This window comes from Elephas maximus, chromosome 20 (genome assembly GCF_024166365.1).
Source record: "Elephas maximus indicus isolate mEleMax1 chromosome 20, mEleMax1 primary haplotype, whole genome shotgun sequence".
In the NCBI taxonomy this organism is placed as follows: domain Eukaryota; kingdom Metazoa; phylum Chordata; class Mammalia; order Proboscidea; family Elephantidae; genus Elephas; species Elephas maximus.
This window is the reverse complement of record NC_064838.1, coordinates 26,219,850-26,246,748: the sequence shown is the minus strand read 5'-3', so window position 1 is coordinate 26,246,748 and position 26,899 is coordinate 26,219,850. Positions and strand designations below refer to the sequence as shown.

General features: G+C 37.6%; 1 protein-coding gene and 1 non-coding gene across 3 annotated transcripts in view; both read right to left on the bottom strand.

The window, feature by feature from the left end:
* The window catches only part of CNTN4 (contactin 4), a 1,107,632-nt gene that overhangs the window by 849,850 nt on the left and 230,883 nt on the right, over positions 1-26,899 (bottom strand). The window lies entirely within an intron of this gene.
* LOC126064470 (U6 spliceosomal RNA) lies at positions 10,351-10,455 on the bottom strand. The gene has a single exon (XR_007514541.1). It is a non-coding gene; the product is annotated as a U6 spliceosomal RNA (small nuclear RNA).

The following is a 26,899-nucleotide window of genomic DNA, read 5'->3' as shown; positions in this document are numbered from 1 at the left end:
GCTTTACAAAAAAAACAGCCGCGGGCAAATTATACTCTTACCTTCAATTTCCACATTTTTTAAATGAAGGCTGTAATACCTTTATTACCCAGAACTTCACCCATAGTACGAATTCTTTTAGTGGCAGCTACTCCTATTCATGTTTCAAGTGGACAACCCCATCCCTTCATCGTGTCCTTCTAGGGCACTAAGCAATTGGCTAAATATGTTTACAGACTGAGAGGTTATAGAAATCATGGCTCAATTTCTCCTTCAATGATTTTCTTAATCCCATAAATATTTGTTCTTTTCACTATGTATTCAGTCATGATTTTCCTAAAAATTAGCTCAAATACTATGAATTAGAAGTTCCTCTTTTTTGACAGAAAACTGGTAACATTTAAAAAAAGGTATGCACCTCTAATATCATTAGGTTTTTTTTTATTATAGTAAACTTGTAACAGTAAAAAAAAAAAAGCATGCACACCTAATAATGTATTCTTATCTTTAAAGTACATACACGTACCACTACTACTAATAGCATAGCAGTACATGTACATACTTGTAGCGAATGTATATACTTTAGAGAGAAAAATATATTATTAGGTGCTCAAGCTTTTTTTCTTTTTCCATTACAGGTTTACTACAGTAAAAAAAAAAAAAAAAAAAATCTGTATTTTCAGTATGGATTAAAACTCTTCATTAAACAAAAATCTTCACAACTGGGCCAATAAGCAACATCATGATAAATGGAGAAAAGAGTGAAGTTGTCCAAGATTTCATTTTACTTGGGTCTAAAATCAACGCCCATGGAAAGCATCAGTCGAGAACACAAATGACGTGTTGCATTGGGCAAATCTGCTGCAAAAGACCTCTCTAAACCATTAAAAAATAAAGATGTCACTTTGAGGACTAAGGTGGTGCACCTGACCCAAGTAATGGTCTTTTTAATCGCCTCATATTCAGTGAAAGCTGGATCATGAATAGGAAGACCGAAGAATTGATGCCTTTGAATTATGGTACTGGTGAAGAATATTGAATATACCATGGACTGCCAGAAGAACGAAAAATCTGTCTTGGAAAAAGTACAGGCAGAATGTTCCTCAGAAGCTGGGATGGTGAGACTTCATCTCATGTACTTTGGACATGTTATCAGGTGGGACCAGTCCCTGGAGAAGGACATCATGCTTGGTAGAGCAGAGGGTAAGCAAAAGAGAGGAAGACCCTCAATGAGATGGACTGACACAGCAGCTGCGATGATGAGCTCACGCATAGCAACGATTATGAGCATGGCATGGAACCAGGCAGTGTTTTGTTCTGTTGTACCTAGGGTCGCTATGAGTTGGAACCAACTTGATGGCACCTAACAACAACACTATGCTATTAAATTATATACATAATAAAATATATGCAAAGATTGTTTCAAAATGGCATAAATATATAAATAGAAGTTCTCATACTTCTGCCACCCTTAAATGTACCACCCAGCTTGTATGCTGACCACTGTTGTAAACCAAAGAAACATCAAAATACAGGAAAAATTGAAGGCTTCCAATTTTGGCATTTCAGAATAATGGGCATCACACTTTACTGCTTTAAGCTACTATAAAACTGGATAAAATATATGAGGAAACTGATTTCAGGCAATGGACAACCGACAGTGTAAGACTAAGATCCTGGCAAGAAAAGAAATATATGACGTGAGTTCTTCATTTACCCCCGCTTCCTGTCACAGACATTTTCCAAACCACAGCTAGGGAAACACAGCCCAATCTGAAAGCAGGAGTCGCACTGAGTAAGGTAGACAGCAGAGTTGGGGCTACTCATTAACTGGAATTAGCAGGATTAGGTAATGAAAACGAGAGAGGTGCAAGGCAAAGGAGCTCCAGAAATCTACACAGGGTTCCCTTCAATCTTTGGCTGAATATCAGGGTGCACCCACAAAGGGTGAGATTCCACAGGGCCTGGAGAGAACAGCCATGGTGCAGCTGTCAGCTAAACAGATTCTGCAGTTCTCCCAGGGCTGGGAGATGTTAGAGTTCTGAAAATCAGAGTAGAAAGAACTTGAAAATACCAAGTTTTCAACCGAGACTATAAAAAGGCTATGCTGTTGTTAGCTGTCATTGAGTCAACCCCTGACTCTTGTTAACCCCATGTACAATGGGATCTGACCGTTGTGATCCATAGGGCTTTCATTGGCTGATGTTTTGGAAGCAGATTGACAGGCCTTTCTTTCTCATCCCTTTTAGTTTCTAAGCTCCGCTGAAATTTGTTCAGTATCATAGCAACATGCAAGCCTCCACTGACAGACAAGTTTTGACTATACTTGAGGTGCACTGGCTGGGAATTAAACACAGGTCTCCTGTATGGAAGGCAGGAATTCTACCACTGAAACACTACTGCCCCCTCAAAAGGCTATATATTCTAAAAACTATTGAGAATCCCATGGAGGTTTTGTTTATATAAGGGTTATAAAAAAAAAAAAAAAAAAAAGCACCATTCGCAGGGCACAGGGAGGAGGACAGGAGAGACCAAAATGATTAAAAGATGATATTGAATTAAAAACTTCTCAGGTTATTTAAAAAAAAACCCTGAAACCTCTTGCCATTGAAGTCGATTCCAACTCATAGCAACCCTATAGGGCAGAACAGAACTGCTCCATAGGGTTTCCAAGGAGTAGCTGGTGGATTCGAACTGCTGACCTTTTGGTTAGCAGCCAAGCTCTTAACCACTGTGCCAACAGGGCTCTATATGGGTTATATCTACCAATATTTACTATATGAGGCATTAAAATGGAAACTTCTGAAGATATTTACTAATTAATTTAAAAGTAATAATGATAAACCATTAAAGGTTAACATAAAAAAACACATTTTATGGAAAGGTAACTACATTATGTGAAACAACAAAAATAACAAGAGCATTGGCCTTGTCTTACAGCTCTGCAAACCTTTTTAATGTCTTTAATTCTGTTATCTGCTTCTGCATTGAATCTCGTGTGGCGTCAAATATCACAAAGCTTCTGCAAAATCCACTGTACATTTGTGACAGAGAGTGGCCAAGGCAAATAGCATCTTAGCATTACTATGAAAATAGTTTTGACCTCATGGACCACCTAAGTCTTGGCCATCCCAGGAGTCCTTAAGCAGACTTCAAGAACTGCTCTCCAAGGATACCTTGGAAGCCAAGGGAAGGAACACCCCCACCCAGAAGAGGAAGATGAAAAGTAAGGATAAGAAAATACACCTAAGCAAAAATTTTCATAAAGAAATTTCAGCTTTGTTTTCTCTTCGAAAAGAGCACTAAATAAAGCATTACAGCTTTGCAAGGTATCACTCTTTGTGATTGTGTTTGTGGGGCAGGGGGGTAGAGGGTGGGGTGGGAAGATATTTGGTGAACCAGGATGGCCCATTTTCCTGGGAAATTTCCTGGGCCACAAGAACCCAAAAGACTGAAGCACATTTTTTCCTAAATTTAATCTCTGATCATTGGGAAAGGTGGGTCTCCAACTTTTGGGGTTAGGGTCAAGGTTCTCAGAAGCCACGTTCCCTGGCCTGGTTATAGAGCAAATGCCAAGAGTCTAAGGGAAGCAGAGCTGAGGCACACAGAAAAATGGAGCCTAGTGAGGGTACCGTTAGAACCCTGGGACTCAACTGTGCCTAAACTAGTCTCATCCCTGGATTTTTAATTACACAAATTAAAACTGAAAGCAAAAGAGTCCTGACAATACCCTAAGAAAGCACTCTCTGCCCCAAATAGAGGAAGTTCTATCTTAAGCTACCTTCTGACGCTCCTGAATAACAGGAAAATGGCAGAGTCCTAACCAAGCTCACACAACACAGAAAATATATACGTAGTGTGGAACAAAGAGTGCATGGGAAGGTGGGGCAGGATTTAAATGAAGGAACCTCATGGCAAAAACAGGACAGACACTTTGTCTAGCTCTTTTCTCCACTGTTACTCTCCTCTCAGTCCTCACTCTGTCTCATAGACCTTCTTGGGCTAGGCCAGCTCCCTGGCCCTGGGATTTCCCACTGTACACTAGACAGTGCCTCTGAACTGGGGACAATTTTGACCGCCCTTTCCCAGAGGAAACTGGACAATATCTTGGCACATTTTTGACTGTCACGACTGCGGGGTGATGATGTGTTACTGGCATCTAGTGGGTGGAGGCCATGGATGTTGCTAAATATCCTACAATCCACAGGACAGTTCTCCACATCATATATTTTTCCAGTTGCCATGGAGTTGAATCCGACCCACAGAGACCCCATGTGTGTCAGAGTAGAACTGTGGTCCGTGGGGTTTTCAATGGCTGATTTTTGAAATTAGATCTCCAGATCTTTCTTCTAAGGCACCTCTGGGTAGATTTGAACCTACAACCTTTTTATTAGTAGATGCATGGTAAAGAGCAGCATTAATCCAGTCCCCCAAATGTAGAGATTGATCCAGTCCTCACATTCCTACTTCTCCATCCTTATTACCAGCCACACCCTGCAACACACTCTCTCTCTGACCCTAGTGTCCCAGAACTGGGTCAGAACACACAAGTTAAAAGGACATCATCCTTCAAACTGCCAAATAGGCACATGCCAGTCACAAGTTTGGAAAGTCCACATAACACCTCAACCTTCTGACTCACTGGCCACAAATTCAGGACTAGCTTTCCCACTACCCCTTCAGGATGCCAGCTGAAAGCTTGGGAGTCCACAGGATGCCTTTAGTTTCTGATCTAATGGCTCCTATTGCCCCTTTGTATTTGATAATTTGCTGGAAGGACTCACAGAACTCACAGACAGTATACCATGCTTATGACTATATATTTATTTTAACCAAAAAGGATACAAACAAATGTATGCACAAGACAAGATCTGGGAGGTTCTTAATTCAAAGCTTCCACGTCCCAACGCATGTGCTACTCTGCCAAGAGCAGATGTTTTCATCAACCAGGTAGCTCTCTGAGTCTCTGCGTTCAGTGCTGCACGATGGGCTGAATCATGCCTCTTGAGGCTAGTTGGTATTGGCCTCCCAGGTGAGTCTTTTCTGGTCTGGTCTGCCCCCACTGAGGAGCACAAATCCTCAGTTGTGGCCCAGAAGTCTCAGATCAAAGCAGCCCAATTAACCCAAGGGTTATTTCTATGCAGCCAAGGACAAAGGCCACCTAATTTAGGGTAAAACTAGATCATTTATCCCACAGCACCTGAGTGTGTTGTTAATCATTTGCATCACCCAGAGGCAAAAAAGAATTATCTAGCCAAAAATGCCAGTAGTGCTAAGGTTGAGAAACCCTTCTGTAGGAAATAATCTTGTTTGACAATCATTTTCCTAGGCCTCTGTGAGCATCCTTTGGCTTGCCAATGAACTACTTCAATTTCCAAAAACACATGGCTACTATTATGGAGTCCAATATTAAACTGTAGTATTTCCCACAGCTCTTTGTATTAATGTTGTTCACACTGGAGGGTAATTTAATTTGAGCCAAGGCACTGAAGTACCCTACATGGGTATGTACCTAGGTACCTGAGCATGTATGTAATTTTTTATTTAAATCAGAGTTTGAATGGAATAGTTACTTTGACCACAGTCTGGTAGGGGGGGAACATCAAAGAAACTTAATTTAATGGGTGGACTATGTAGTTAGTTTCAAAATATTTTAATTTGTTTTGGAATATACCCTGACTGCAAAAAGAATGGGTAACACATGAGACTATGTGGGCAGCTCCTGTCTGGAGGTGAGACGAGAAGGCAGAGGGGGACAGGAGCTGGTTGAATGGACACAGGAAATACAGGGTGGAGACGAGGAGTATGTTGTCACATTGTGGGAAGAGCAACTAGGGTCACATAACAATGTGCGTGTAAGTTCTTGTATGAGAAACTGGCTTGAATTGTAAACTTTCACTTAAAGCACAATAAAAAAAAGAATGGGTAATTATTTCAACACTGAAGCACTGAGAAATGGAAAAAAGAAAAGACAAAGAGACATCTAAAACTCTACACACAGAGTTAATAGAGCCTGAAGTAGAATGGCACTTTATGGGAACAACCTGAGCTTTCATTTACCAGGTTTCCTGTATCTTTATGAGATCACAGCATGCAAAGGCGTTCTCCCAGATTCTACAATTTCCACTCACTTCCCCTCTCCTGTCTGCTTTTCCTCCCCTGGCCATTTGTAGTCTGTGCTCCAGAGAAAGACTAATGGGACTCGATTTTGTTACCTCAGCCCACTTTCCTATAGGAGACTTCATCCTCTAATAATCCTAGTTCCAGCGGTGCATGTCTAGGAAATTAAAGGTGAGAGAGATTGATTCTTCAGGTATGTTCTTGCTATTATTGACAGTCACTCCAGATCAAAACCTCTAGAGGCAAGACAGCTCCTGCATGAAAAATACCTTTGCTTATCAAGGTGAGACGCTGTGCAGTTGAGATGGTAATTCCAGGCCCACGTGTCAGCTGGCAAATTTGAACTAGAGCGCTCAGGAACATGAACCTTGGTAATCCTGTGGCATCCCGTTAATTTGAAATCCACTAACCAGAGACTCCAAAATAGTCTATATATTAAAGTTCTGATCCATACAGGATTATTATTAATGGGAGCCCCTGGGCGGTGTAAATGGTTAACATGCTCAGCTGTTAACCAAAAGCTTGGTGGTTAGAGTCCACCAAGATGTGCTTCCAAAGAAAAGGCCTGGCTACCTTCTTTCAACAAAATCAGCCATTGGAAACCCTATGGAGCAGTTCTACTCTGACACACATGAGGTTGCCATGAGTTGGAATGGACTTGAGGGAAACCGGAAGTTGCTAAATAAAAGAAAAAGACACTGCTGGCAGCAGGGTTCAGACAAAATGCATTTTCAGTGTTTTATTTAGGATCTAAATCTTGGTTCTTTTTTTTTTTTTTTCCTCATTTAATAACAATTCCTTACAGCTGTAACTTGTGTTACACAATACATAATCTAATGTGATTCCCACATGACCCTGTGGCGTAGGTAGAAAGAAATTTTACTGATTTTGAGATTTACATTATCACATACAGCTTTGAGGTCATTTCCGAAAGCATACAAAACAAAGAAGAACTGGTGTGGGTAATGTTTTTTCCTTTCTCCAAGTGGCCTCTCAAAAAGCATGGTCACTAATGCGGATCATAAGCATGGATATTTAATAAACTACACCACCTCTTTACAAAGCAGCTTGCTGTCTATTTGGTTAAGTTAAAATGCAGGTCACACCATGTCACTATGCATCACAAAACACCTCCATCTCTTACAACACAAATAGCCAAGAGACAGAACAAAGCTGGATGTCAATGATTCTGAAGCTTACGTAACTACAAATCTCCTTCTTAACCATGTCAATATATTCATTCAATAGTTTCACAAAGGGAAACTTTAGATACTAGGTTGCACAGGGCCAATTATTTCCGAGGTACTTTAGCTTTGAACAAGGCCTAGACCAAAAAAGAGTCAATTTTAAGTTGACAGAAATGAAAAATAATAGTAGTACTGAAATACCAGGTTATTAAAAATTATAATGATTGTAGACAAAAGACTGAAATTTTGAAACCTTATTGTAATAGAGCAGCTCTTTTCATTTAAACAAATGCAGCAGCTGTTCATATTTTGTGGATATTCACTATGTGCTGGTCAGTCCGATAAGATTTTTTTTTTTTTACCCTCAAGACAGTTTTGTGAGGAAAAACTATTATTATTTCTACTTAAAGCTATGAAAAAATAAAGATTTAAATAACTCTCATGAGATAACACAGCTAATAAATGGTTGAGGTGAAATCTGAACCCAGATCTGTGTGACTCCTGAGGCCAAGTTTTTATGACTATGCTATCTAGAGTATCCCAAGCCACACTTCACAACTAGCACAATGCTTCTAACAAATAAGTGTTTATGAGGGACATAAGAATTAATGTGCCTTGTAAATTAAAATCGGTCCCCTCAGAGCTGTAAGATGGAGTCTGCTCAGCCTACTCTTGACAGTGCTCAAATTATCTGGCATTTCTCCACTGTGAGAACTATGAAACCCATCATGGCTCCACACAGTCCACCATTTCTCTTAGATCCCTCCCTTGAGATTCAAATGTTGGTCATTTCCACTGAAAGAAAAATATTTTAGGAATGACGGCACATCCAGTATATTTAAAAAGCAGTTTCACTGTTGCTGTTGTAATTATTCTTAATTATAACTACTGTTCCCTGAAGATCAAGTGCACATAGGGTGCACTTATGCTATTTGCTTGGAGAAAAAGACTGATAGTAATCTGTGAAGAAATGATCAACCAAATGCAAACTCGTGTGTCTCTTTTTCCTATGCACTGGCATTAATAATTTCAGAAGTAAGCAGTGTGCCTGCTTCTAAGTTCATGTTGATATTTGATTCAGGATAATTTATGGCAGCCAAGAGTGACATAGCAGCTTAGAACAGTAGACGTTATTAATACGGTAAATGAAAATGGAATACTGACTGATGTCTTGTGTAAAATTAATGTGCCATCAACCTTAACTATACCAATAAAGTTACATTATGAAGGTCAAGTACGAGAACAGTGATCCACCAGGATACACAGCAAATGTACATTAACCCTATGTTAATACGGAAAGTAGATGCTGAAAGGAAAAGGTAAATGAAGCCGAAGATTTAAGCTCAGGTTGAAATAAAAATCATAAATTTGGGCACATAAGCTATATTACTGTACTAGGGGAATGTCTAGTACATCACTGATAATTTTCCTATATAATTTGTCTTATTCATTTCTATCAAGTAGTTTGGACCAGATTTTCTTTATCTACGGAATGTTAACACATCACAAATACTGGAAGTTTTCAAAACATGTTAGTGCTGAAGGGTTGCTAGAGATAATTAAGTTACACATTCTCCTGCTAGACAAAAGGAAACCAATCTAGAATTGTCAGAGCAGGAGCTGGACCTCTAGCTCTCACTCTGCCATTATTTCCACCACAGCCTCTTTCATTCTCTTTTTAGCTACTTCCTCTTTGCCAAGGTACTTCCTGCTTTCTCTCTTTAAATCTATTTGACGGATTGTATAACATCGGGTTTTATTTTTTTAAGTAAAATAGAGGTAAAAATGCTTAATATTGTGATAGCCAAATAAGATGCTCTTTGAAATCTTACTTGAAAATTATAAAATGGTATAAAACCACTTTTATTATCCATATAAATGAGGGACTTGAACAAGCTGTGCCCTCAAGAGGATTCAAGTGTACACACCAGAAAGAATATAGGCTCTCAAACCAGAAAAATGTGGCTTCTAGGCACCCAATTTATTGGCTATCTCTTCTGAGTATTTCTGGGCCTCAATTTCCAGTTGCCTAAAATCCCAACAGTGATATTCATCATATATTGGACTTGCATATATTAAGTAATATTTCAGACAATGCTTGAAGGCTAGTATACATTTGACAAATACTAATAATTTTCTTTCTTCCTTTTAAATCTTCCCTCTTCCTCATGAATAAGTAGAATAACTTTACAAAACTTTAAACAGTACTAACAGCAAGAGGCAAATTTGGATGTACAAAATAATTTTATTACAGCAAAGAACGACTTCACTGGTCTTTCCATAATATTAAACAGACAACTTAAAGATACAAAACAAGAAGTAAGTCTACACAGTGAGATGGTACCACACCCACAGGCATTCTCACTTAAAATGCAGTACCTGGGACACTCACACAGTAAGAGGGGAAGAGTATATAAAACATATTAAATACTTCAGTGGGAAAAAGATGGAGTCATCCCTTTTAAGGGAATGGAATTCTGACGTGTCAAAAGGCACTTGCTATATCCTTGGCATTCTGGCAATTTTTTTTTTTTTTTAATTTTAAATGTATTTGTATTTATTAGTCACAATACTATCTGCATAAACCTGGAAAACATTATGGATGAATATGAGACTTACCTTTTATTCAGTTTTCAGGTAATGCTGGGTGTAGACAATGGACCCTTAATCTTCTGGAGATGGCCACTGGTGCAAGAGGAAGAACTCTGGAGCCACATGAGTCTGTCTCAAAATGTTAATAATACTAGCTGTGTGATCTGAGGTAAGTCCTATAACAGCCCTGAACCTATCAGAACTTGGTCTCCGGAGTCCAGCAGGCCTGGTTTTGAATCTTTTTTTTTTTTTTTTTTGCACTTTAGGTGAAAGTTTACAGCTCAAGTTAATTTCTCATTCAAAAATTTATATATTGTTTTGTGACATTGGCTTCAATCCCCACAATGTGACAGTATGCTCCCCCTTTCCACCTCAAGTTCTCCTTGTCCATTCTTCCATTTCCTGTCCCTTCCTGCTGTCTTACAGTGCTTTTCGACAGGAGCTGCCCATTTGGTCTCGTATATTTAATGGTAAAAATATGGAATGCTTCACAAATTTGTGTGTCATCCTTGAGCAGGGGCCATGCTAATCTTCTCTGTATCATTCCAATTTTAGTATATGTGCCGCCGAACTACTCTCTGAAAAGAGTAGTTCTAATAACAATGCATATTTCCAGGCATAGTAAAGGATTTCTATCCATATATTTCATACCCTTTACTATAGAGTGTATAGTGAGGAATCTGTTGATATGATCACATATCACTATATACAAACTCCAGATTTTAAAATACCAGATCATTCCTTCTAAGATTTACATTCAAATTAGTTTTGGCTTAAATCTAGAAAAATAAAAACAATAGGGAAAACTAAGTCAAGACTAAGTGTTCTGAATTGAGTCCTAGAAGTCATACCAAAGACACATCTACACTGTTGGTGCAAAAATAAGATAACACTCTAAAACAATGTTAGTTTTCTCAGAAAAAAAGGGATGCCAGCTCTCTGGGACACAGACTCTGAGTGCTAGCATATCAGTCTCAAAGAAATTACCAGCATGCTGTGTTTGGTTTACTATCTCCCACCTTGCATTTTACAAACTGTATCAAAGCATAGAGTATAACAGCTCCAATTTCTTTCATAGCAACCGCACCGTGTAAGAAAAATTGACAGATTATCAAGAAGAAAGCTTCCAAAGTCACTGTAAACGATGACTGCCCATTATATCAGAATTGTAGGCCAAAGAGTCCTATGTAAAGGAAAGTGTAGGTGATCCACTGTACCATGAACCACTGGATATGACAACGCTCTTCAGGATTGGTGGGCAAGGGGCACAATGCACGAAAGATAGCCTTTATCACTCTACGTAGCAGTAACTCCAGGTGAGAATGAAGATCTAGAGTTGAAGAGTGTCTACTGATTTTTCTGAGTATTTGGGGCTATTATTCTTATTAATTCTCTAGTTGCTAGCTTCTTCTAAAACATAAACTACACAAAATATATCAGGTCCTTACATAAATTAATGAAGTTAAGCTAAATGAAACTCCAGCTGCTTTACCAGTAAGTACCACTGTTAACTGAGTTCAGATATACAAACTTGTCTTCTTTATCATGGAGTACCCGGGTGGTACAAACAATTAAAATGCTGGTTTGGCTAATTTTTCTTTGTTACCATAATACCCTAGATGATGCTTCTACTTGCTATAACCCCTTAGGAAAAGGGGTGTGAGAATATTCATTATAAACCCTAGGTTTGAAGTATTCATTATAACTATTTAAAGCACCAGCAACCTAGAATTTGAGACCTCTGTACTACATACACTTGGGTCAAATAATTTTTTCTTTAGTCATTTTCTTTAGTATAATTTGAGCTTACACAAACTTTAAAGAGAGATAAGTAGTGGCTGATCCATCAAATATATTCTGCTAAAACATGCCTTAAATTCAAAACCATATTTTACTGTCAAACATATGAATTAATATGCAGGGATCACACAGAATAAAAGATTCTGAAATGTATTTAATTCACAGACTTATGCTGGAGAGTTTAATATCTACTGACAGTTCACCAAATATTTCATGTTATTTTGGTTAACTAGTTTGTTAGTTTTACCTTTAACATCACGAGATTGTAATTAAAAAAAAAAAAAAGGAAGCTATAGTCATGGTAAAAAGATAATCCATATCTTCAAAATCAAATGAAAGATAAAGATGAGGGATTAGGGAGGTGATTTTTTTTCACTGCATATAAGATAACAATGTGACCAAGTAAACCAACAGATGGTAGAAGACTCAAGTTAAACAGGTCTTTGACCATGTGAAATTTGGGACTGGCTTTAAAATATTTTTTAAAATAATTGTTCGTACATTCAACTAACTTTTATCAAATGTCAAATATATATGTCCAAGACATGCTGCTTTTTAAAATACAACAAGCATACTTATGTGATTTTTTTCAAGTAAAATTAATACTAGTTTAACCAGGTATTAATATACTCCATAGTTTTGTGGATGGGGGGCTCCAATAGTCACACAGGTAAAATGACTCACCTATGCTCATAGCTAGTAATTCCAGAGCTTGAACTCAAATCTTTTGATTCCAGATCTACAAATATTTCTTTTACAAAACAAACCTAATAATTCACTAAAAATGAGCCAGTTCAGGGTGCCCCAACATAGTCTCAGTTTTATACTTAGTAAAAAACAAAACAAAACCTGTTCCCACCAAGTAGATTCTAACTCATGGTGACTCCATGTGTGTCAGAGAACTGGTTATCTTGGCTGTAATCTTACAGAAGCAGAACACCAGGACCTTCTTTCACAGCACTGCTCAGTGAATTAGAACCACCAACCTTTCTGTTAGTAGTCCAGTGTACATTTGTGCCACTCAGGTACCTTTAAATATGTAATAGTAGCTGTACTGATTTTTCTTCTGATTATAAAAGGCATATATTTTTAGGCAGAATTTTGAAAAAGCATAAAATGGAAAGTAAGTCCATAATCTTAGTGCTAAAATTATAAAATTGTTAATATTCTTGGATATATCAATATTGGACATCTACTGTTTTTCCCATTCACCCTTCCCTACTTCTTCAATTACGACTCATAGCAACCCTACAGGTCAGAGTAGACCTGTCCCACCGGATTTCCAAGGCTGTAATCTTTATGGAGTGGTGTAGCGCTTAAGTGCTACAGCTGCTAACCAAAAGGCTGGCAGTTCGAATCCACCAAGCGCTCTTTGGAAACTCTCTGGGGCAGTTCTACTCCATCCTATAGGGTCGCTATAAGTCACAAACGACTAGACAGCAGTGGGTTTGGTTTGGAATCTTTACGGAAGCACACTGCCACATCTTTCTCCCGAGGAGCTCCTGGTGAGTTTGAACTGTTAACTTTTCGGTTCATAGCCAAGCACTTAATCACTGCACTACCAGATTTTCTCATCAAAATTATACAGTTGGGTATAACAGTAGGTGCATGCCCCTAATCTAAAAGAGGTTACAATATCACCACCAGCAGCACTAGTATTTTATTGAGCATGTCAGAGCCTGCACCGTTAAACCAAAACAAAACCAAACCCAGTGCTGTCGAGTCGATTCCAACTCATAGAGACCCTATAGGACAGAGTAGAACTGCCCCACAGGGTTCCCAAGGAGTGCCTGGTGGATTCGAACCGCCAACCCTTTGGTTAGCAGCCATAGCACTTAACCACTATGCCACCAGTGTTTCCTCTGCACCATTACTTTCAGAAAATGCTTCTTCACAAGTGTATTTGTTAGTTTTTCACTTGTTTTTGTGCTCTGAAACAGTTTTACAGCATAAAATTACTCATTTATTATTAATTTGAAATGGTCCTCCCATCCAGATGACATACTAGTGTATTTTTGGAGGAAAATGACAATTTTCAGGTTTTTCCCCTGCATTATTTTATCAATTTATTTTATTTTTTTTTTACTTCAATTAACTTACATAACATGTTGTTATGTTGTTGTTAGGTGCTGATGAATTGGTTACAACTCACAGCGACCCTACAAAAGAGAGAAGAATTACCCTATAGTGTTTCCAAGCAGCGGCTGGTGGATTTGAACTGTCAACCTTCTGATCAGCAGCTGTAGCTCTTAACCACTGTACCACCAGGGCTCCATATAATGTGTAGTATGCAAAAAATTATCTATTTCTCTAAAATTTTTAATCTTTTATATAGTGTGGAACAGACCACCAATTGCTCACATGCAAGTTCAAGTCGAAGATGAAAAAAAACAAGTCTAAGAGAGCCAAAGTGCAAGCTTGAGTATATTCCATAGGAATTTAGAGACCATATCAAAAATAGATCTGATGCATTGAACACTAATGACCAAAAGCCAGAGGAGTTGTGGGATGACATCAAGGACATCAAACGTGAGGAAATAAAAAGGTCATTAAAAAGATAGGAAAGAGAGAAAAGTCCAAAATGGATGTCCGAAGAGACTCTGAAGCTTGCTCTTGAATGTAGAGTAGTTAAATCGAATGGAAAAAATGATCAAGTAAAAGAGTTGAATAGAAGATTGCAAAGGATGGCTGGATAAGACAAAGTAAAGTATTATAATGAAATGTGCAAAGACCTGGAGTTAGGAAACAAAATAAAAGAATACACTTAGCATTTCCCAAGCTGAAAGAGCTCCAGAAAAAATTCAAAACTTGAGTTGCAATACTGAAGGATTATATGGGCAAAATATTGAACGATGCAGTAAGCCTTAAAAGAACATAGAACTGAATACACAGAATCACTGTACCAAAAATAAATGGTCAATATTCAACCATTTCAGGACATAGCATATGACCAAGAAACAATGGTATCAATGGAAGAAGTTCAAGTCGTACTGAAGACATTGGCAAAAAACAAGGTTCCAGGAATTGACGGAATATGTGCGTCAGTGTTGTATCATTTCACCATATTTATTCAATTTCTTTCCTGAGCAAATAATCTGAGAAGCTGGAATATACGAAGAAGATCACAGCATTAGGATTGGAAAAGACTCATTAACAACTTGTGATATGCAGATTTCTCGACAAACGGAAGCAATGCTGGAAGCACTAACTCATCTATGCTACGAAATTTTAAACACAGCTATCTGGCCAACCAACTGGAAGAGATTCATATTTGTGCCCATTCCATAGAAAGGAAATCCAACAGAATGTGGGAATTACCGAACAATAGCCATTAATAGCACACAGAAGTAAAATTTTGCTGAAGATCATTCAAAAATGGTTGCAGCAGTACATTGATAGGGAACTGCCAGAAATTCAAGTCAGATTCAGAAGAGGATGTAGAACCAGGAATATCACTGCTGATGTGAGGTGAATCTTGGTTGAAAGCAGAGAATACCAGAAAGATGTTTACTGTGTTTTATTAACTATGTAAAGGCATTCAACTGTGTGGATCGTAACAAATTAAAGATAACATTGCGAAGAGTATGAGTTTTAGAACACTTAATTGTGCTCATGTGGAACCTGTCCACAGACCAAGACGCAGTTGTTCAAACAGAACAAGGGGATATCGCATGGTTTAAAATCAGAAAAGCTGTGTGTCAGGGTTGTATCATTTCACCACACTACTCGACGGCACTGGGTTTTTTGTATTCAATCTGTATGCTGAGCAAATAATCTGAGAAGCTGAATATATGAAGAAGAATAGAGCATTAGGATTGGAGGAAGACTTATTAACAGCCTGCATATGCAGATTACACAAACTTGCTTGCTAAAAGTAAAGAGAACTTGAAGTACCTACTGATGAAGATCAAAGAATACAGCCTTCAGTATGGATTACACCTCAACATAAAACAAAAATCCTCACAACTAGAGTGATAAGCAACATCATGATAATGGGAAAAAATTCTCAAGCATTTCATTTTACTTTAATTCACAATCAATGCCCATGGAAGCAGCAGTCAAGAAATCAAATCACATATTGCCTTGGACAAATCTGCTGCAAAAGACCTCTTTAAAGTGTTAAAAAGCAAAGAAGTCACTTTGACGACTAAGGTTCCCCTGACCCAAGTCATGGTATTTTCAATCACCTCATATGCATGTGAAAGCTGGACAATGAATAAGGAAGACTAAAAAAAGAATTGGTGCCTTTGAATTATGGTGCTGGCAAAGAATATTGAATATACCATGGACTGCCAGAACAAAGAACAAATCTGTCTTGAAGAAGTACAGCCAGAATGCTCCTTAGAAAAGAGGATGGCAAGATTTTGTCTCAGGTACTTTGGACATGTTATCAGGAGGCTCCAGTGCCTGGTGAAGGATATCATTCTTGGCAAAGTAGAGGGTCAGTGAAAAAGAAGACCTTCAACAAGATAAACTGACACAGGGGCTTCAATAATGGGCTCAAATATAGCAATGGCTATGCTGATGATGGAAACCCTGGTGGCGTTGTGGTTAAGTGCTACACCTGCTAACCAAAAGGTCTGCAGTTTGAATCCGCCAGGCACTCCTTGGAAATTCTACGGGGCAGTTCTATGCTGTCCTATAGGGTCGCTATGAGTCAGAATCGACTCGACGGCAGTGGGTTTGGTTTTTGGTTCGGTGCTGATGATACAGGACCAGGCAGTGTTTAGTTCTGTTGTCATAAGGTCTCTGAGTTGGAACCAACTCAATGGCACCTAACAACAACAACATATTTTGAAAAACAAACAAACAAACAAAAACAAACCAAACCCATTTCTGTGGAGTCAATTCCCACTAATATCAACCCTATAGGGTAGAACAGAGCTGCCCCATAGGGTTGCCAAGGGTGTAAATCTTAACGGAAGCAGACTGCCGCATCTTTCTTCCATGAAGAAGCTGATGGGTTCAAATCTCCACCCTTTCGGTTGGCAGTCCAGTGCTTAACCACTGCGCCACCATGGGTCCTATCTGATGTAACACCTTTATAAATACTAATTTAGTGTATTTATTTTCCTTGTTTTTTTTCTGTATGAAACTTTGGGCTGTTTATGTGTACCTTGTTTTAAAATATCAATTCTCAGACTTATCTAATCCTATTTTGTATAATCTGAGTTTATCATTATTTTTGTTCCTCCTACTGCTTTGATTTATTATTTCTTTTCTAATTTTTCAGGTTACCTTTATTTCACTTTAATATCTTACATGATAAAATTTTATTTAAAGCTATGTATTTGCCTGTAGGTACAATTTTGGTCCTAATTCATGTGTTTTGACAGGTAGTGTTTTTACTATTTATTATATTCTTAGTAGTATATGACTGTAGTGTTTCACTTTAGTTCTTAACTATATCAATGACTACCACACAGTCACCTAAATATGCAACACCTCCCCCCGCCACACAAAAACAAGCAGATACACATAAACAGCAAATCAAAAACACACAAGAGTTTAAAATGTCTGGCTCAGGTCAACTTATCTGAAAACACAGGTTTCTCTAACATTTGAAAAAAATTTTTTAGTTTTCAAAAACTGTGATTTGGGCTGCAATGCATAAACATTTCATAAAGCATACTTTCTTATGTTTGAAAAAAACTAACTCTTTGGATGACATCATCTTCTCCTCAAGAATCATGCATACTACATTATACAGATTCCAGGATTTCTGGAGGTGGCTCTTTCACATGCAGAGTCTCCTGTAGACCTTTGTAACAAACTGGCTGATGACTAGGCAGTTTACATCAGAATAGTGAGGCTATAGTCCAGCAGCATCATCAAAATTACTGTCTTAATGCCATTTATTTTTCATTTGTGCTCTATGTCCAACGTTATTTGCCAGCATCAGCTAACTGTAGTTATTGGGGGTTGGGGGAAAGGATGCAGTGAAAAAGATTTCTTTTCAACAAATATTTCCAAAATCTCCTCATCAGTGACAAGGAAGGTGGAGAACTGTGCACTGGCTTTTATATGTTCCACCCAGTCATGTCACTTTTATTCATATTCCATTGGCCATTTGTTTGGCCTCAATTCTTAGGTAAAAGCACCTCTACCATACCCTGGAAAGTGACAAAAACCAGAATATTTATGAACAACTGTAAAGCAATCAAGAAGTTTATTATTTACCTTAACCTTTACTTCAGAAAAAAAAAAAAACAGTGTTTGCTCATGCCGTGAAGAACTCCTCCCTCCTTACCTTTCTTAATTAGGTTAATTCACCAATTCAGTGAATATTAAGTGCTTATAATATGTTGGATCCAAATCCTTGAGTAAGAATCCTCCAAATTCCATAACTCAGGTGAACATCTAAGGATCACAAGTTCTATTATCTATGTAAAGGGGAAAGTGCTCCAAGAAATATACATAATTGCTTGGAAAATATGTTTCTGTCCAACTACTTTATATACAAGTAATTTTCCAAGTAAGTACCTAATCATAAAGTTTTCCCAAGTGTTGTCAACACATATAAGACTTTCCTGGATACAACAAGCTTGCTGTATAGACAGCAGGTTAAATGTACTCTACTAACTACCCTTAGCATGTTAGAGCAAAGAAGAAAGCCTACATACATGCTATTCCTGCTAAGAGACCAAGAAGAGCATCAGCCATTCGTTTCCACAGGTGCACAGCTGCACTCTCTGTCGAGACTGTTTCAAGTGAACACTCTGTGTACTACTTTTACTTCGTATGATAAAAAGTTGATTGGCAAAGAGTCATTAAAAGCATCAATAGAAAGAAAATCCAACAGTGCTGGTGTCAGTGAAAGGCCTCTTTCTGCTTCTTGTCAAATACATTCCCGTTTGATATATTTCTTCATTGGTTTCAAGAAGATAATGAAGGAAATTAAAATCAATATAAAATTACAAATCAAAATACTATTCCTGGGTTGACAGAAAAACAGAGGCAAGAGTATTTCAAGTCTAGGGGGAAGAAATCCATCAGCGATTCAATCTGCATCACCTTCCTTTCCGAAGAGACTATGACTCATTCCCGCTGCTATTGCTGGGTAGGACAGGTTGAATGAGGAATGGGGAAACAGTCTTCAATTAGAAATTCATTGAATTTAGTCAGATCCAATAAGACATTAATATTGTTTCAAGGCAGACTGGTAGGTGTGTTTTTTATTCCATTGCTTCTCTCTTCCTGAAATTTTCACTCTGGGCTACATTCCTTAGCTGCTATTTTTCATTCTTTAAAAGCAAGGAAAAAAGGTGTGAAAAACAGGAGGATAAAGTCAAGGGAGACTTTCTGCTTATAAATCAAATGCAAAAAGTTTCAAAACACATCTACTACTTGGAACGATAGGTTGAATAGCTATCATTTCAGAGTTAACCAGATTTGTTGTACACTCGAGTACTTGCAGTAAGAATGTTTCATGGTATTCAACTGCAATCCTTTTATTTCTGTAGGATAATAGAAAACAAGTGGGAACGTAAAGTGATTCCTAGATAGTGGAGGGTTAAAAGGCTTTCCTATCCACAGCTAATCATGGTACAGTGAAAATATCAAAGAACAATTACAATATTGGACGTGTTCAATACGCTATTGGGTATAAGAGAGGCCATTTTTAAAAATGAGCAAGCGATGGTGTACGTATTAGGTCAAACGTTAGCTATGACTTATGGAATAAAACTAAAACATAAGGACAATGTGTAATGAGGCAGAATACGCTTGGGTGAATAAGTGGTAATGCTAACACTTATGCTATAAATCCCTCTCCAGTAGCTTCTTAAATTACTGACGATATTACGTTCTGGAACAGTGAATGACAGACATTCTGCATTATGACAGAAACAAAAGCTATTCTCCCTTGTACATGCAGTACTGACTGAAAAAAATTCTCATACAGATCTCATAGCTCCACAGTATCAGTCACAGTTATATAATGTTAACACATAAAATGAGACCTTTAGGGTCATCAAGGTTAACTTCTTTATTTTATGGAAGAGAAAAATAAAGTCCAGAAAAGTGGAAACTTGATAAAGGCACACAGGAAATTAGCCAACATCAAGGTTAAAGCCAATTCATTTGACTCTTGCTATAACGCTCTTCCCCTATATCACAACCTTTCAATCAGGAGAACACGTCTACCCATCTGTGCATTTGGTTCCAATGACTGAAACATTTAGGAGCTCACAGAGTACTTTATTGGAGTCTAACAAAAATTGCACATACTCCACATAAGCAACTGAAAGAAGTTAGTATAAAATGAACCAGTGATGTAAATTTACCCACCCACCCACTGCCGTCGAGTTGATTCCGACTCATAGCGACCCTATAGGACAGAGTAGAACTGCCCCGTAGGGTTTCCTAGGAGCACCTGGCAGATTTGAACTGCTGACCTCTTGGTTAACAGCCATAGCACTTAACCACTACGCCACCAGGGTTTCCAAATTTACCCAGTGTACTATAAACTGTTTAATACTGGTAAGTTTTTACTATTGTTATTTCATACTATTTTATAGATAAGCAGATTTATGAAAGTGTGGAAAACAAGCATACCATGGTTAATATTATTCTGAGATCCATCTGATGTAGGAAAAAAGATGTGGCAAATGGACTGTCTTTGACCCTATTTTCCTATTAAATATAGCTTATTTGGAGCCCTGGTGGCAATTTGAATCCACCAACCACTCCTTGGAAACCCTATGTGACAGTTCTACTCTGTCCTATAGAGTTGCGATGAGTCAGAACTGACTCAATGGCACCTAACAACAACAACGATAACTTATTTGGTCCACATTAGTGTTTTTAAAAATTGGAATGAGTTGCCACCACCAAATAATTGCGGGATTTCAAAAAATCCAAAATTCCATTATTTTTTGATATGGTTGAAAACCTGGAATGCCTGGGATGCCATTCTGAAATGACAAAAATTAGCTGAAGCCAGGCAGGGAGTCTGTAAAACACCTGTCAGATGAAAATCTGTATTTCAGGGATGTCAGTGAGAATAGAAAAGTAAGAGGAGTCACAAACAACAAAAACATAAGATATATACAAAACAAATAGTAAAATGGCAGACAGAAATACTAAATTATCAAGAATTACATTAAGTGTAAATACATTAAACACTGCAATTAAAAGACAGAGATTGGTAAAATGGATAAAACATCAAGATCCAACTAGTTGCTGCTACAACAGACACATTTTAGAATCACAGAAACAAATAGGTTCAAAGTAAAAGCATAGAAAAAATAAACCATGCAAACAAGAACCAAAAGAGAGCTGGAGTGGCAAAACTAAATATCAGACAAAATAGACTTTAAGCCAAAAAATGTTAATAGAGATAAAGAAGGACATTTGATAATAACAAAAGGGTCAATGTATCAGGAAAAAATAATAATAATTATAACCATATGTGCACATAACAACAAAGTACCAAAATACATGAATCAAACACTGACAGAATTGAAAGGAGAAATAGACAATTAAATAAAAACAATTAAAGACTTCAATACCTCACTTTCAAGAGTGGATAAAATATTTGAAGGAAGATCAATAAGGAAACAGAAACATTCAATAACACTATAAACACACTAGAGCTAAAATATACCTATAGTGCGCTTCACTCAACAAGACCAGAATACAAGTACATATGAAAATATTTTCTAAGATAGACCATTTCTTGGGCCATAAAACAAGTCTCAATAAATTTAAATGTATTAAAATCATACAAAGTATGTCTGTTCTCTGACCACAGTGAAATGAAATTAGACATCAATTCCAAAAGGGAAATTTGCATAATTTACAAATAAGTAAAAATTAAACAACTCTCCTTTTAATAACCAATGGGTTATTTTTTTGGGGGGGGGGTCAAAAAGACATCAAAAAGGAAATTATAAAATACTTTAAGATTAAAAAAAACAAAGATAGGAGGTGGGGCCAAGATGGAAGAGTAGTCAGATGCTTTCTGTGGTCCCTCTTACAAAAATAAATCAGTTGATTATATATGACAATCTAGGAGCCCTGAATATCAAAGGCAGAGATGAGGACTCGGACTGAGAAGCAGGGGGAGGGAGAGGTTTAGAAGCAGGGAGGAGTTGCCACACCTGACCCAGTGGAAACCAGCACCCTGTAGGCTTGATCAGCTGGCGTGTGTGCAGTGAGGCAAGCAGTGGCACTCAGGGAAGGTTTTCCACATTGGGAGAGGCTGAGTGGCAGAGAATCTATTCAAGCCTCCAGAACCACTGAAAAGCAGTGTCCAATTGGTAAAAGACAGGCACATGCGTCTAACCTACCAAACGGATCAAAAAATACCCCTTTTGGGAAGAACTTTTCTCCCATTTACAAGCCCACTCACCACTCTGCACCAGGTCCTAGGCCGGCTTTAGTGATTGCCGAGTTCCCTGGGCTGGAAGTAGGACCCATCACACACTCTGAGCCATTCTCCCAGCTCTGGAGAAGGAATAAATTAATAAACAGGAAAAAATAATCTTCTAGATCCCCTAAGCCGGGAACTCAGGGAAGACACAGCCCCTTTACCTAGGCTCAGACATAAGTGGTCCAGGGACTTTTAATGTCTTTCACCCCTGCACAGACCTGTGTGGGCCCATTTCAACAGCATAGACCCTCATTAGCACAGTAAAACAGGGTATATACCTAAAACCTATTTTCAACTATATCAGCTATAAGGGGGAGTGGCAGGTTTGGGACATTTGATGCTGCCATGCCCGTTAAGCAGGGTCCTCACCTACCAACAACAGGTGCCGGAGGACTGGTGGCTTCACCCATGCCACCTAGCCATCCACGACAGTGATCCAAGAATAAGTGGTGCCTTCTGATTCTTACAGCCAACAGCATTGAGTGCCCATAGCGGGGCTACAAAATCCACCCATTTGCGTGCTGTAAGGAACAGGGATGCACTTTCCTCTCAGACACTCAGGGGAGCCATCGACCCCCACCTTACTCAGCACATGACCCCCTGCTGCAGTCAGTTATCTGTGACTACTTAATCATTCCTGCCTGTCTAGAACTGTAGGTGAGACCCTGCACTACACACTTGGTGACTGACTACCAGGACACATGAACTAAATCTATACAAGAAAAGTAAACAGACTCCGGGGCTCACATACCTAGTAATAGCTCAGCCACTTGGTGAAAGGACGTGAGGGCTTCAAAGACACCAATAATCAAACTACCTCACACAACCAGCCTATAAGGGTATATCAAAACAAAACAAATAAGAAGCTAGGGCACTGTAAGCAAACATAAAATAAATAAATATAATAACTTATTGATGACTCAGAGACACAAGTCAATATAAAAGCACATAAAGAGGGAGACCATGATGGCTTTAGCAAGCACCCAAAACAAAGAATCAAGAAACATTCTAGAGGATGAAACCTTTTTGGAAATACCAGAGATAGAATTCAAAACATTAATATACAGAGCTCTACAAGAGATTAGGAAGGAGATCAGGCAAAATGCAGAACAAGCCAAGGAACACACAGATAAAGCAATAGAGGAACTTAAGAAGGTTATACAAGACCATGATGACAAACTTAACATACTTCAAGAATCCAGAAAGAGACAGCAAACAGAAATCAAAAAGATTATCAATAAAATTTCAGAGTTAGACAACTCAATAAAACATCGAAGGAGCAGATTTGAAGGAAAGAAGTCAGAAGTAGTGAGACTGAAGATAAAGCACTTGACACCAACTTATTTAAGAAAAAGTCAGATAAAAGAATTAAAAAAATGAAGAAACCCTAAGAATTATGTGGAACTCTATCAAGATAAGCAACCTATGAGTGATTGGAGTACCAGAATAGAGGTGAATAACAGAAAATACAGAGACAATTGTTGAAAATTTGCTGGCAGAAAATTGTGAAAGATGAGAAGAAATCTACCCAAGAAGTTCATCGAACCCCACACAAGGTAGATCCCAAAAGAAAGTCACCAAGACTTATCAAACTTGACAAAATCAAAGATAAAAAGAGAATTTCAGAAGCGGCTAGGGATAAACAAAAAGTCGTCTACAAAGGAGAGTCAGTAAGAATAAGCTTGGACTACTCGACAGAAACCATGCAAGCAAGAAGGCAATGGGATGACATATATAAAGTCTTGAAGGAAAAAAACTGCCAGCTAAGAAATTATATATCCAGCAAAACTGTCCCTCAAATATGATGGTAAAATTAGGGCATTTCCATATACAGATAAAGAGAAGTTTAAGGAATTTGCAAAAACCAAACCAAAATTACAAGAAATACTAAAGGGAGTCCTCCAGGTAGAAAATCAGTAACATCAGATAACAATCCAACACTAGAACACACAATAGAACAACCAGGTATCAACCCAGATAGGAAAGTCACAAAAATGAATCAAAGATAAAACACTGAAAAGAGGGAAACAGAGATGTCAACATGTAAAAGGTAACAACATTAAATCAATAAAGAGGAACAAAATAATGTAGTTAAAGGTCTTTCATATGGAGAGGAAGTTAAGGCGATATAAACATATAAAAGATTGGTTTAAACTTAGAAAAAAAAGAAGTAAATATTAAGGTAACCACAAGGGAAACTAACAATTCTACACATTAAAAAAAAAAATAAAGAAAAATATAAAGACTCAGCAAATAGAAAATCAACAACAATCAAAAAGATTAAAAGAAAATACGTAAAGAAAAATGACTCAGCACAGAAAATTAAGCAGAACAAAGAAACTGTCAGCAATACAAAAAAAGACATCAAAATGACAGCACCAAACTCACGCGTATCAATAATTATGCCAAATGTAATAGACTAAATGCACCAATAAAGAGAGAGAGTGGCAGAATGGGTAAAACAACAAGATCTGTCTATATCTTGCCTATGAGAGACATACCTAAGACTTAAAGATGTAAACAAAGTAAAACTCAAAAGATGGAAAAAATATATCAAGCAAAGAACAATCAAAAGAGAGGAGGAGTAGCAATATCAATTTCTGACAAAATAGACTTCAAAGCAAAATTCACCACAAAGGATAAGGAAGGACATGATATAATGATTAAAGGGTCAATACACCAGGAGGATATAACCATAATAAATATTTATGCAGCCAACAACATGGTTCCAAAATACATAAAACAAACTCTAACAGTATTGAAAAGAGAAATAGATCCACAATGATAGTACGAGACTTCAACACACCACTTTCGGTGAAGAACAGAACATCCAGAAAAAAGCTCAGTAAAGACAAAAAAAAAAAAAAAGGAAAATCTAAACGCCACAATCAAGCAACTTGATCTCACAGACATATATAGAACGCTTCCCCAACAGTGGCCAAAGATACTTTCTTTTCCAATGCACATGGAACATTCTCCCGAATAAACGACATATTAGGCCAGAAAGCAAGCCTTAACACAATCTAAAGCACTGAAACATTACAAAACATCTTTTCTGACCATAAAGCCATAAAAGTAGAAATCAATAACAGAAGAAGCAAGAGAAAAAAATCAAACGCATGGAAACTGAACAACATCTTGCTCAAAAACTACTGGGTTACCAAAGAAATTAAGGACAGAATAAAGAAATTCACAGAATCAAAAGGGAATGAAAACACATCCTACAGAACCTTTGGGACACAGTAAAAGCAGTGGTCAGAGGTCATTTTATAGGAATAAATGCACACATCCATAAAGAAGAAAGGACCAAAATCAAAACATTAAACCTACAACTCAAACAAATAGAAACACAGCTGCAAAAGAAGCCCTCCATCACCAGAAGAAAGGAAATAATAAAAATATGAGCAGAATTAAATGAAATAGAGAACAGAAAAACAATTGAAAGAGTTAACAAGACCAAAAGCTGGTTCTTTGAAAAGATCAACAAAATTGATAAACCACTGGCCAAACTGACAAAAGAAAAACAGGAGAGGAAGGAAATAACCTGAATAAGAAATGAGATGGGCGATATCACAACAGTCCCAACTGAAATTAAAAGAATCCTATCATATTACTGGGTGGGATCATATTACTGTGAAAAATTGTACTCTAACAAATTTGAAAACCTAGAGGAAATTGACAAATTTCTAGAAACACACTACCTACTTAAACTAACACAAACAGAGGTAGAACAACTAAATAAACCTATAACAAGAAAGAAGAGATTGAAAAGGCAACTATAAAACTCCCAACAAAGATAGCCCTGGCCCTGATGGCTTCACTGGAGAATTCTACCAATCCTTCAGAGAAGAGTTAACACCACTACTACTAAAGGTACTTCAGAGAATAGGAAAGGATGGAATACTCCTAAATTCATTCTGGGAAGCCAGCATAACCCTGATACCAAAACCAGGTAAAGACACCACAAAAAAAACAAAACAAAACTATAGACCAATATGCCTCATGAATTTAGACGTAAAAATCCTCAACAAAATTCTATCAACAACATATCAAAAAATAACTCAATCGAATTCAACAACATATCAAAAAATAACTCACCATGACCAAGTAGGTACGCAGGGATGGTTCAACATTAGAAAAACTATCTTAATGTAATCTTTGAAAAGATTACACCAATAAAACAAAAGACATGAGCCACATGGTTTTATCAATTGTTGCAGAAAAGGCATTTGACACAGTCCAACACCTATTCATTATAAACACTGCCAGCAAAAGAGGAATAGAAGGGAAATTCCTCAACATAATAAAGGGTATTTATACAAAGCCAACAGCCAACATCACCCTAAATGGAGAGTCTGAAAGCATTCCCCTTGAGAACGGGAACCAGACAAGGATGCCCGTTATCACCACTCTTATTCAACATTGTGCTGGAGGTCCTGGCCAGAGCAAATAAAATAAAATAAAGGGCATACAAATTGCTAAGAAAGAAGTAAAGTATTCCTATTTGCAGATGACACAATCTTATAAATAGAAAACCCGAAAGAATCCACAAGAAAAGTTCTGGAACTAACAGAAAAGTTCAGCAAAGTATTAGTATACAAGATAAACATAACAAATCACTGGATTCCTCTACACCAACAAACGGAACTTCAAAGAGGAAATCACCAAATCAATACCATTTAAAATAGCCCCCAAGAAGATAAAATAGTTAGGAATAAATCTAACCAGAGACGTAAAAGATCTGTACAAAGAAAACTACAAGACACTACTGCAAGAAACCAAAAAAGACCTACATAAGTGGGAAAACATACTTTACTCATGAATAAGAAGACTCAACGTTGTGAAA